At 37.2% G+C, this 13,597-nt stretch overlaps 1 protein-coding gene across 1 annotated transcript in view; it reads right to left on the minus strand.

Annotated features, from left to right (window-relative positions):
- The window catches only part of LOC117208097 (E3 ubiquitin-protein ligase MIB1-like), a 159,764-nt gene that overhangs the window by 57,444 nt on the left and 88,723 nt on the right, over positions 1-13,597 (minus strand). The window lies entirely within an intron of this gene.

A 13,597-nucleotide genomic window follows, 5' to 3' on the forward strand; every position in this document is an offset into this window, starting at 1 on the left:
GAGCTCGCTCGATATCTTTTCCCTTACTATTTCTTCTTCCATGTAAATTATTTTAGTTAATAAAATTGCAAGAAATTCAAGTATTTTGCGTTAACAATTAGCAAACAATTTTTCACAGATTATAAAAGTTCTTCTGTAATATTTCTATCGTTGCAATACTTGACGAAAGGAAAACTTTATTCGACAACGTTTTGTAACGCCATCGCGTTTACGTAATTCTCGCTTCTTAACTAACAATCGATTCGTTTAATTTACCGTATATCAGCAACTTGCCTGACTTATATCCCACACCGTATAGCAGAGACATCAAAAGGATAGCAAAAGTAGAACAGAACGTGGCAAGCAATAGACATAGCGAGTCAGCCGAAACTTTCTCGGATAATTTTCCCGCAATCATTTCGCTGGTGCTGTTCTCTGTTTCGGCCGAATTTCATTACAGGCGCGCTATATCGCGAAATTTATATTCCAGCTTAAATTAGAATATCAGATTATCAAATTCTGGAAAGTTGCTAATTCTACTATGGGTTGTGGAGATGGGCGCCGCTTTTACCACAACGTTCCGGCAACATTAATTAAACACAAATAAATGTAACTAGACTCCTATATTCCTGGCGAGGTTAACGCAGCAACGCAAAGCCAGTTTATCCGTATATATTTATCTCTATAGCGCGTGCGATACTATAAAATCTCGTTTCCGAGCAAACTACGAAGAACAATGTGGAATATACCGAACCAAACAGGAATTCGATCGACATATATATTTCTTTGTGTTTCGATTTCGAAACCAAATTCAGGCTTCGCCTGCTAAAATGACATTTTTGTCGGGTTTGTCCTAAAGAAGTGAACCGAAACGTCCACGAAATGTCGGAACAAACCGCAACGTACTACTAACAAGTGCGATGGAAACTCGAAGATTCAGAAATATATCATCCAATCGTCGTAAAAGTTTCAAATCTATAACGATATGATGATACTTAAAAATATCCGAGATAAGTCGCAGAAGAAGCCCATTTTGTCATATGTTCAAAGAGTCGGCTGACGACAAAATTGAATGGACAGGTACGTGCATGGTGGAAGTAGATGCGAATGAAGTTTAATCGAACTAGTACCGGTGTTATGTACTTAAGTTGTATTTATGTGTACATCATAGCACACAGATTATTTACGAAGTAATTGAAATTAATATTTACAATTTTATGTAAACAGACCGTATTCAATGGAACAAATCCGTGGAAAATCTATTTCCACTACCTATCCGCTTATTTTTATCTTCGACTGGATATTTCCTCTTAAGACATGTAGATTAGGTCGTAAGACGAAGAAAATTAAAATGGACGTAAACTAAACGTCGATTGGATGTTTTTAAGATGTCGTGTACCGTTTGGATTGCCGCGATACAACGAAAGCATCTCAATATTTTTTCACCTTTTCTATTTCCTCGCGATATCGAACGAGCGCTACAGCCGTCAGTTTGCTTGATAATTTTATTTTTGGAAATAAAAAGCCTATTACTTTTAACTTGGAAGAGGATCCACTCGTTCACAGAAATCGACCATCGACTGCGCCGTGAATTAGAGATTTAATCTGGCAGATTAGATTTTTTCTATCATTCTGGCAGTAGAGTCACGACGAACGAAGAAGAAGAAGAAGTTTCTTGGCTAGAGATTCTCGAAAGGTAGGCAATATGTGTGTCACGTGCTGCGCGCCGCCTTTACCCTCCGCCCTTTCCGTTGCGCACGTTCTCTTCTTCAGCGTCCTCGTGCAGGGCTACAACTAGCGATGGGACCCGATCGAGCGTTCTCAAAATAAAATGAACGATCGTGAATTAAACGTGGATAATTTTCGATAGAGTGTACGTTCAATGCATTGGAATTTTATGCATTTATTGAACTTAATAAAATATTTACTTCGTAGTAAATATTTGTGTAATACAATGTAACGTAGAATTACAGTGTAATATAGAATTTATTAAATTGAATGTATTTGTATGGCACTAAAATCGTTGGAAAATTAAATACTTCAATGTGTATTGAAGAATGAAATAGCGTCAGTCTGTTAGATAAAATATCTTAACTTAATTTAAAAAGCTAACAAGCTTACAGTTGATCTGATATTAACTTGTTAATCGCCAGTTACCATTTTAATCTTCTGGATATGATAATGTTTCATTCGCAGATCTCTTACTTCTTAACGTGTCATATTATCTTTCTTAAAATATACTTTTTCTCGAGACTTAAAATCCACCTAATTCCAATTAATTTGTTTGAATTCTTTAAAAATTTCTCTTTAATTCCTTTAAGTATTAATTTTCTAGAGGTTTCCGGTTACGAAATAACCCGGTTAAAATGGGTTAAAACGTTTAAACGACAATCAAGAAGAATCCCATAGCCGTAAGTTGATGGAAAATTACAAAACGAAGGCGAAACTACAACAGATACGATCCATTAGTCACAACGCAAGTTTCGATAAATCATTGGCCTCGGATGTTAATACGTTCCACGTAGAATATCGTATTGTTCCACGTGGGTATTGGTCCCATCGCTATTCGCAGATCACGTGCAACGCGTCAGGGTCGTAGGGTGGCGTTCTTGCGCAGGGGAGCAAGAAGTAAGGGTTGTTTCGTGAGTCGCATACGGAAAACGGCCCAGCTTCGATAAACACCGAGCGACGCGAGTCTACTGAAAATCGAGAGACCGAAATTTCCGCGACAGTCACGAATTTTCACGGGCACCCATCCAAACTCGATCTATCGCGAAGGTCTTCCTCGCGTTTCTGCCTTCCGATAGCGAGGGTTGGAGACGAACGATGGCGTTTTCAACGCGTCAGACGCGATCTTCAGAGAAATATTCTCTATAACCCTTTACGGTTTTCTTCGTCACTTCGAGGAGAGGAATTTCGTGACTTGTTCCACTTTTGCTCTTCAGTGCCTCATTTATCATCAATAAACTCTATTTACATCTGCTATTAATGCCACTTGATAAATTCTGCTGGCAAGTGACAATCAAATGCACCTATTACGAAAAATTGCATTATAACTACATCTTGCAACGAGTTTTCCAAACGACCCAATACTCGAGGTATTTTCGCTAATTATTTTGAGCTTAATTAACCGCAAACCGCAAAGTACTCGATATGTGTGTGAAAATGTTCTTAAACGCAATTATGCAAGGCACACGCAATTAGGCAAACAATGGAGAATAAACAATTTCCCTATAGGTTTCATTGGTCTACCCGCGTAGTAGAAAATTATGCGTGTGCACAAATATCCGCGATCTAACGATCAACTTTTTAGATATACTTCTTTTCTACCATGCAATAACGCCAAAAGTAATTAGATTCCAGCATTTTCGATGATGTAACATGTACAATTTCAAGATTCGTAGTCGAGGCCCGCATACTAATCGAACACCTCGTAGAAGTCGTTAAACGGCAACGGGTACAACGGCGTTCGTATTCAAATAGATACGAACCAATATTACCGGCAATAAGTTCTCTGATGGGCAATTACGAAACTCCTGCAATTCGATATCGTACGCGGAGTCGTGAAAGCTAAGCACTCGCGTTACTTGAACTTTGAAGAGGTAAGACAGCGCCGCGAGACTGATCTCCCTATGCTCAATTACTAGAAGCGGATGAAAGATCGTTTTATCGTCTCGTGTGCGATGCTTTACATTATTCTTTGAGGGAAAAATTGCTGCGCTCTGCTCGGACAGAAAGCGCTCTCATGTCGAGTGAGATGCGTAGCTCAAAGGTTGAAATGTGAAACAACAGTTGAGAGAGCAGTGTAATGGTAATGAATGATAACAAATGCTGTTATTTCAGTGTTCGTAATTTGGAAAAGCAACAGTATAACGAGGGATATGTAAGCTTGAAGAGCAATGTGGTTTTTTCGTGGAAATTCATACCGGTCGAGTTGAAAGAGATTTTTTGTAACCAGGTTAATGACGAACGTTTCTAAAGATATTTTCGAAACGTAAAATATCGTGGAATTATTTTTTTCACATACTTTCCAATAATGATACTTATTCCGTAGAATTTATGCTCTAAGAACGAAATCTAATTAATTTTAATAATCAGTAGTTAAATACGAAAATAAGTTATCAATTAGTCAGAGAACCATAAACAGTTCCAATCGATGTTGCCCTTTTGATCATCCTCGATGTGTTACTTTACGTACAATAGTTGCTACAGAGTGTTAAAAAAAGTGGGAAATATTTAGATGATTTAGTGGATAGGATTCTAGAGATCAAGAAAATCGAGGAAGTCCATGGAAGATAATTTCGTTTGAGACTTAGTTTTCAAGTTGCAACCACTGCTAGTAGCGCAAGTCAATGAATCAGCTGGCGGATCTCGATCTTCGTTTCGCTCGCATTTTCTCATTCTTACACCGAGATAAACGAACGAAACTAAATATAACGGTGGAAATTCTATCGTTATTCGTTTCATAAAACAATCAGAACACCCAAAACTCTCTGTAAGTCGTGCTGAAATCGACCAATTATTTTATCTACGAATTTTGTTTATAACAAATCCCACCAATTAGAATAATACTCAACAGAAATTCGCGTAATCGTTAACCCCTTAACCTACGATTTACCTTCGAGAATTTTGAGCCGAAAACGTAAACAAGCTATTATATATTATATTATATATTATATTTGACCCGATCATCGTACTACGGGCCATGCCCGTAGTCGTAGGTTAAGGGGTTAATAGGCTGCGAGATTTCACGTTAAAGACAAATAGGAGGATAAAATACTGCGCACTAGACGCGTATTTACGTATAAAACTAAGACAACGATCGTCAGTTTACTTCTTGAGACCTCTCGTATAGTTGTACGATCCATCAAGAACTTAAAGAATTATCGTAATTCTTCGTACCAATAAAAGAATGCAGTCGTTAAGCGACGATGGTTGGCCAGAAGCTCTAAACAGTGGGCGCATCGAGAAACCATAAAATTATTCTCCACTGATCTGGAGATCAGGCGATTTGCTTTAGAGCCCTTCTAACGACCTCGCCGCCCATCTGGAACGTACCGCAGGGAGAAGGAAAGAGCGGCGAAAATCGTCCTTTCAAATAATCGTTACCGACGGCTGCGCCGAGTATACTAGGCCGGGAAAATGATGACGATTCGAAGTGACTCTACGGAAGAAGTAGCGCGTGTGCCTCGTCTTGAACGGAAGAGGGAAGTTGGCGAGAAGAAAGGGGATGAAAGTGTAGAGAAGAAGAGGGAGTACGCGTGTGCATCTCTTCTCGCCGCATTACCATAGCAATGGCGGCAAATCAAATTGAATAAAAATTTATGTATCAGAAAGGCAATAAAACGGAATAGATTTGGGGCAGAATGGGGCCGAATCCATCAGCCAGGATCCCGATAAAGGTGGATCGTTTGGGTCCAGAGCTGCGTCCAGGGGAGGATCTCTGGCCGTGTATCCCTTCCGATTGGAGCGGGATTGTCGAATTGTTGCCACGAAATTTATTCCACCTACACAGCCACGCATACAAACACGGCCGTCGTGGAAGGGTATAAGCGGGCCAGCAACGCCACCCTTTTTCCACTGAAATCGGCTTTACGATATTACGCCGCCTAGGGAAGCCTGGGACATCCGGTTTATGCGGACGCTCTTTCCTACCTTCGTCCTACACCTTCGTACGCCACCACTTCTCTCTCTCTCTCTCTCTCTTTTTATCTTTTTCTCTTTCTCTTCTTCGACAACGAATCGGGCTTAGTGATTTCTTTTGGAAAATTCTCCGTCGGTATTCGTTTCTTTTTTTTCTTTACCGAATGTCCGATCCCATTGTGCTATACGACTATTTGAAACGTTATACACGCCATCCGGGAAGACAACGATGTTTCTCATACAGCACGCGGTTTATTTATTTCGTTTCTGTATATGTAAGGGTGGTTTTATACGGTGGTCTAAGAGACACGGTGAATACGAATTTTGTAAATAGAAATGAACTCGTATCTTTCGATTTGTAAAGGTATCGTTGGCTTACTTTTAAACGAGGGTTATTTCTTGTATTTTTGTAAAAAATTGCACGGACAAAATGTTAATTTTTCGATTATATCGCAGCCAGATTGCTTAATATTGAGATTCTTCGACAAATTTCACGATCGATAAGTATTAATTTTTAAGCGTGCAGATTACGAATAATCAGTGCAGGTGGATTTTTTGCCTATCATTGACGGTGAACATATTTTATTTTGTTTTTTTTAATAACATTACGATATTACAAAACATAAAATGGATATGTCACGTCGAACGCTATAGCGTATCGAATAAAAGCCTGTTCTCCTTTTACTGATTTTCCCCATTTAAAATTCCAACAACGTCGTAAATCCTGACGAGACGATCAGCTGAATAAATTAATCATTGCCATTTATAGGATCGTACGGACGTTCTCGTTTGCTTTCTCAATCTCACAAAGGGGATTCCAATTTTTCGCGATTAATCGAAAACACCGGAACCCTGGATTGCTCGACGAGAAACGTTGAATCGAATCAAATATTTGCAAGACCCATTTAAGGGTGCGCGGCCCTCATCTACCGCAATTTTTTCGCGAACGCCGGACCATTTCTGGGCCAATGGCTCGAACAAAAAGAATAGCCAGGACAGAAATGACAGTTCCCGTTGAATCGAGATAAAGACATCGCCAGGTGAAGTATTTGATCACCCCATAGGAGCGGAACAATGAAGACGAGCTTTTATCCTACCGGTGACGACATCGTTTCTGTGAAGTATGGCTCCGTCGCGAAATTCGGAAAGAATCCATATCCATGATCGTTTTATGGAGCATTAAATCGAGCCGAACATTGAATCGTCTATGAAGAAACCACCATGATATATGTGTAATAACAATATCATGAACGAAACTGTTTTCCGTTATAAACCTCTTATTCCAAGGATGACAGAGAAATTAGAATATCCGCGTGTCGTAAAATTTATCAGAAAAGAAATTGTGAAATATATGTATGAAAAATGTATAGCTTTAAACTTCTTGTTAAATCAGGTGAGAAATTGTTTTTGTATGATTTTGTATTCTACACGATGTGTTTATACGCGTAATTAATTTTATAGAGTAGCTTGTGTTGTGTAGTTTTCTATTTTAAGAAATTTATTATATTTTTTCAAATCACCGAGGTGTATCATGGCAGAGAATGCAAAAATTGAAATACAGAAATTAATTACTGAAATTATCGGCAAGCGTCTAAATAAATTTTCACACGTTTCATTCAAATGTTTTATTGTCATCTCAATAAAATCAAGATAATCTTCGTCGACTGAATAATCAATAAGTCACTCACCTAAAGGAGACACTCATCTACTGCAAACAAGTATTTAGACGAAAATGGTTACGTACCTGGAACAGAAAACAGGTAAATGGTTAATACATTGTTATGATACATGAGATCTAAAATCTAAATATTTCAGAAATTGTTCAATATACTCTGATTATATTATTATTATTCCAAATTATTACAACGTTTGTGTTCACAGAATGTTTCAAGGATAACAGACAACGTACTATATTGACCGACGAAAACGAGTTAACTCGGTCCTTAGAATAATAATTTCTTCATTTAGAGATCCCCTATCCTTCTAAGTAAGTTTCATGCTCGTTACAAACAAATTATATCGCGTTCATATTCGCAAAAATTAAAACTCGCCTAACTAAAATCCATCTGTCTTTGCTGTTAATTTTGAATTTCATAATTATAGAAATGTCCAGTTATGGGATAATATGCTTCACAGTTTAAAACTGATGGAAATCAATAACGTTAAAGTTTGATTTTCCAAGGAAAACTACCGGGTACCTAAGTATCTTCGGACTTTGGAGTTGCATATCTCGGACACAGGAACCATCTGGCTCTTCGTAGGGCATGCATTTGCTCAAGGACGTTATCCAAGTGCTTGGTAAGCACACTGCCACTCCTATGAGGCTTTAATCGTACACAGTCATCGAGAATTCTCAGGGCACGTTTGCCAGGCTGCTAGAAATTAGCAGTAGCCAAGCCGAATCGTGTTTTGGAAAAACAGACCAGATCCTCAAAGACTTGGTTCGCTTAAAGAGTCAACTTTGCGTAAACCGCGTTGACGCGCGATTCTTTTCATTTGAATTTTCAAATAATAGAATAAGCCAAATTTATGTGCATATACGATGAGAGACAGAAATATTTGCAGTTGGTTTATTTATAGAAATAGGAAGAGAAGTATTTTCCATATCGTTAAGTGTATTCAAATATATGTAACTGTACGTCATACATAGATGTGTATACGAAACGTTATGCAATGTGTATAGGAAAAATATACAACGTTGAAAGTAGATCGTAAAGAAATTTTGAAAAAGGAATGATGAAATGTAGAACCAAATTTTGCCAAAGGATTACTATTGGGTCGACAACTAAGTGATTGCTAAGGTATTGACAAAATCCGCACTTAGTTACCAACCCAATATTATCTACGTTCAAATAGAACGTTGGCAGTTATTTGTCAAAAAGGGGAGGTCCATTAAGTATAACACAGACATTTGTTGATAATACTGTACGAATATTTTTGTCTCAACAAGATGCTATCTTTTCTCATATAGGTTGCCAAATTGTTCAATTAATTGTTCTTTCATGTATATTTATTACTGCTTCTGTGCATTAATTCCGTAGTTACATACAGTTACATATATTTATTATTATTTATAAACAAAATATATATATATATATCGTAGGAAACTGTGAGCTGTAAACGATAAACTGATAATTCACTGGTAAACATTGTATCGTCTTTTCGCTTGATTTATTTCCTACCGAAATCGCTATAATCATTAACGTCTATGCACGAGAAAGTAGTTCGATTTTGAGTCTCTGGTAGCCCGCGTTTGCCACGATAATTGATTTAATTGATCTCACGCGTGTGCTACGTCGTTATTGATGCGTGGTAACGCAGACGAGCTGGACTGGCGACACATTAAAATTACCGATCCAATCAAGTTGGCAGGCAATGACGCGAGATGCCGAGACACGTAGGTCGACACCAATTGCAAGCAAGGTAGGCTAGCTTTGAGAATCAATCGCGCACGAACGAACATTCAAAAGCCTCGAAATGTTTCACCACGACTGTAACGCGTCAACTGGCACCCTTTTTTCCAGGGATCTTATGGCAATTGTTAGGTTGCCATCCAGTTGATAGAATTTGAATGCTACTCGTAAGACGCGACAGCGGATAAAAGCAAGTTTAAATATAAATGGTAGAAAAAATAGCAGAATTTTGCAAAACAGGTTTGTATTTGAGAAGAGCTGTGAAATCCGAAACGCAAGAAACCAATTTCAGTTTTCTATTCTATTTTGTAATATGGAAAAAAGATATGGAAAAAAATTCGATCCAGAAATATGAAAGCAGAGGCTTCTCCCTTTAAAACGAGGCTGCTTCTGTCGCGCGATTTCTTTTCACGAAGTTATAGCAATTCAAGACGACAATTTTTTCGTCGGAATTTAGTGATAGTTTAATTTTGTGAAGTAGCGTTGTATCAAGCATCAAATATAAATATATGTAATTAGCAAAATTTGTGGTTTACCGAACGTTATAAAGAATTCTCTGTACAGTCACAGGTTAAAAGTTAACAGTTCTAAAAGATTTTCTTATAATAACGCGAATGTCAAAAAAGATTACATCGAACAGTACGACAATCATCTGGTTTGTAACTTGTAAAATTTATTTTACGACGTACAATTATAAAATTGTAGAAATCGTTTGCGCAATAGTAATTTAGTCTGTAACTTAGAATTTATCGCGCAGTAAATTATTGTGGAAAAATCTTCCATACTTTAAAAGCTTTTTTCTCGTAAATCTTCTTGAGTTCCATTCGTGCCAGAAAATAAAAATGTACAAGAGAAGCTGGACGCAAGAGAATCTATTTTTATTTCAATATACGACGCGCTGGAATAATTCCAGTCTTTTTTAACAACTTGCAACACGTAGAAAATAGTTTCTACAAGTGTATATCAATGCTGCATTGATATATATATCCGTGACATTAAACTAAAATATTCATTTTATACAAACCCCGTTTAATATTCGCATGTTTAGACGAGATAACGAATACTCCAAGGCAAAATCAATTTCTTCGCGATCTAATTTCGAGCTATTACGAACGATACAGTGATTTATGACATTAAAAATCGTGCGTATAGGGCGGCTAGGAAAATCATTAGGAATGATCAATGACGAGTAACGAAGCTCCAACCCGGACAAACATAATTCATCACTGATGAAATATATTTGCGTAAGGAATTCGCGTTCCACTTCAACGTATTTTTAATATCCTCACGATGATACATTAATTTTTCCTGGAAGTAATATTGACGCACCGGATATTGAGTTTCCTTGGAAAATGGATCGCATCGTAAATAAGATAATCCACGATGACTTCGACGATCTATTTAATGTCTTCTTGGTTAACAATTATTAATTTACTCTACTTCGGTATATTATAGCTACAGTGATGTTACTAAACTGTGGATCTTTGAGCGAATACAAATTTACATTAACAATTCTTCAAAATCGATCGTATGCGAATCATTCGTCGCATAAATGTGAAAATGAATGCAGATAGATCTAAAAATCAGTCCACACGATTTTTCAGGCACTTCCGATAGTCGAACAAAGCGACTATTCAATCGACTACAGACTGCAATATCAAGAGCATTCAAAAATCTTCGACGAAAAGTTGAGCTCACCTCTTTTATCTTTCTTAAATGGAACGATACATTTTTGTCTACACCGTTCGATGCATTTTTTAATTCTCCGCGAAAAAGTATCGAGATACTTGGATCGAAAAATAATTAGTTTGGAAGATATTTTAACTTTAATATCGCCAAACTTATCGTACGAAGAAGAAGAGACAGCGTAATACCTCCCCGTCCTCTTCGTTTTCCTTGTCTTTTATACGATAAGTTATCCTCGAACGTGTACCGGATACGTCTATCGCGATACACGTATCGCCGTGTGTAATATAAATCGAATACAAAGAAAAACAGAAGGAGGAATCAAAATGGAAGAGAAGATCGAAGACGGACAGTTTTGTCGTTAGAATCGAATGATTCTGAGAAATCTCGAAGCCCGATTCGTGGCTGTGCTTAATTCCACGTACGAGTAGCGCGTTCCGGCTGTTTCTTTCTTCCTGCTCGTTCTCGTTCACGTACATACATATACATATTGCAATGCCAGGTTTTACGGCCAGGCTCGTAATCGAACTGGTGGACCTCGACTCCTTTCATTGCCCGCGTAAAACGTTTCGATTTGCAATTTCGTCACTTAACTGCCGTGCTGTCTTCCGAAGCCGTTTAGATAAAGGAGGTCAGGTAGCTAAAGGGATCGTGCTTCTACTGGTGATCGTACACGTGCTGTCCTTTTCTTTTCCCAACCAACCGAAGTACGTTCGCCAATTCTAATGGATCTTCTTCCTTCTGCTTGCCCACGACGTCCGTCGTTCCTATTTTCCGGTATCGCAGCGGTAAAAGTGCATCACGAGGCCGTGAAGTCGCGAACGATTATGAGATTTCATGCTTGTTCAGCTGACAAGGTGGGAAATTTGTCGTGACTCGATTCAAACATACTTGGCGATCCGAGCGAATTTGGAAATTTGTTCATTTTGTCGTTTACCTTTTGTGGTGTAAATGAATAAAAGTTTCTATGTTTTTAGATAATTTCTAAGAGCAATAAGAGATCATATCTTTTTATGCAAAATCCTGTTCGTAAATATTACGGCATTTGCCAGTTTCGTATAAAATGTAGTAATTAGTTTAGGTAATTATCAAGCAAACGATTGATCGATTAGAATTTTGCATTTGTGCGAGGTTTAGATTCGTTTTAATGTATAAACGCAATTATCTGTTTGAATTGTTCGTTATTCGAAAAATGTTTCATAACGTAACAATTTAGCAAATTTCCGCTTTCTGTAGACGGACTCGTGAAGGAAATTGTGAAAATCGATATCCTTTTAAATGGAATCATATAGTTTCTGACGCAATAACCGATCCATCCCAGCGTTTCCTACGAGAAAGTATCGATCTATTTATGTCAAAAAATCATTACTTTGGCGAATATTTTAATTACTGCCTTGTAAAACCTATAGTACGAAAGACAAGGAAAACAAATACAGAAAGTAGCGTATTATGTCTTTTGTATAGTTTGATGAAATTAACGTGCTACAGCTACGAATCAATCAAGATGTCTGAATATTTATGAGCGATAAGATGTAATTAATAAGTATAACAGATTTAATAAGTTTCATACAGTTAAACGTAAACGTTTATTAAGAAACGGCACTTCGCACAATATAAACATTAATTAGACATCTTTCAATTAGATCTCACTGATTTATTAATGAAGCTCGACGTCATTTGTTCAAAGAATACTTCTGTAATTAATATAATTTGCAATCGTAATGCTCTTTGTTAATTGTTCAATGAAAATGACGTAAAATCCATATTGTGCGAAATTAAAATGTTAAACGAATTGCTTTCAAAATGGTAACATTTTTCCGTGTCTCATTAAACGCGAGATTTCAAAATGTGCAACATTTTATGTAAAAAATTGACGTATCAATATCGAATATTTCGATGAAGCAAAATAATGATCGTGTGATTGGAATATTAATAACATTTTATTATAGCTTCAATCAAAATATCAAATGTTAAAGCGTAACGCAACGAAAGTTATACCTTTGATGGAAACGGTGTTTTTCATATTATAAAACGCGCCTTCGTGTTACGGGACGTATAATTTTATTGGCGCTTAATATTTCTCGTTAAATAAAACCGTTTAGCGTAAACATTGACCTAAAACAAGCTACGTGTGTAACATGAAAGGTTCGCTGACTCAACGTTTTTCAATTTAGTATATTTCTTGTACATGTAAATTGTACAAGACTCAGTAATATTTTACTTAAAGGGAACAGAAACTTTGTAACAACAAATTTATAAAAATACGAAATATGTAATCAAGTCGACGCTCGATGCTGAATTGATCTACGCGTGGGAAAATATTTTGGGTATCGTTTCCATTTCATACATCCGCTGTGATAGCCGCTCAGGATCATTGCATTTTCCCGAAAAGCCATTTTCCCTAATCATTGATAATTTTAGCCATCAGTTTCAACCTTCGATCGTCCGAACTTCGAACCTTCATCCTGACTCATCGGTTCCTCCACTTATTTTGCCATGTTATATATATCAATTTGAATTTTTCGAATTTTTAGATGGATTTTACAATGACAATTGTACATACCTTGTCTTATGTTTCCTTTAGTGTGAGTTAACGTAAAGATTATGCAAATCGCTAATAAGAATTAATAGAATCCGTTATCGGTATATTACGTGTACGTGAATTTCAAGGGAATATAATCTGTTATTTTATATAAACGCGTCCCGATTTGTTCGAAACCTCGTGTTTACTCAGTGAATTGACAATTTTACAAAGAATACTCGAGCATACATTTAGCGTGGTAGACTGTAAATCGTTGAAGCTCGCTAGCCCTGAGGATGCAGCGAAGCAAACGACGTAATTCACAGCATTTTCTCAAGTGTCTTCTTCGCTATCT

The sequence above is a fragment of the Bombus bifarius genome, unplaced genomic scaffold, assembly GCF_011952205.1.
Source record: "Bombus bifarius isolate JDL3187 unplaced genomic scaffold, Bbif_JDL3187 scf7180000008056, whole genome shotgun sequence".
Taxonomy (NCBI): Eukaryota; Metazoa; Arthropoda; class Insecta; order Hymenoptera; family Apidae; genus Bombus; species Bombus bifarius.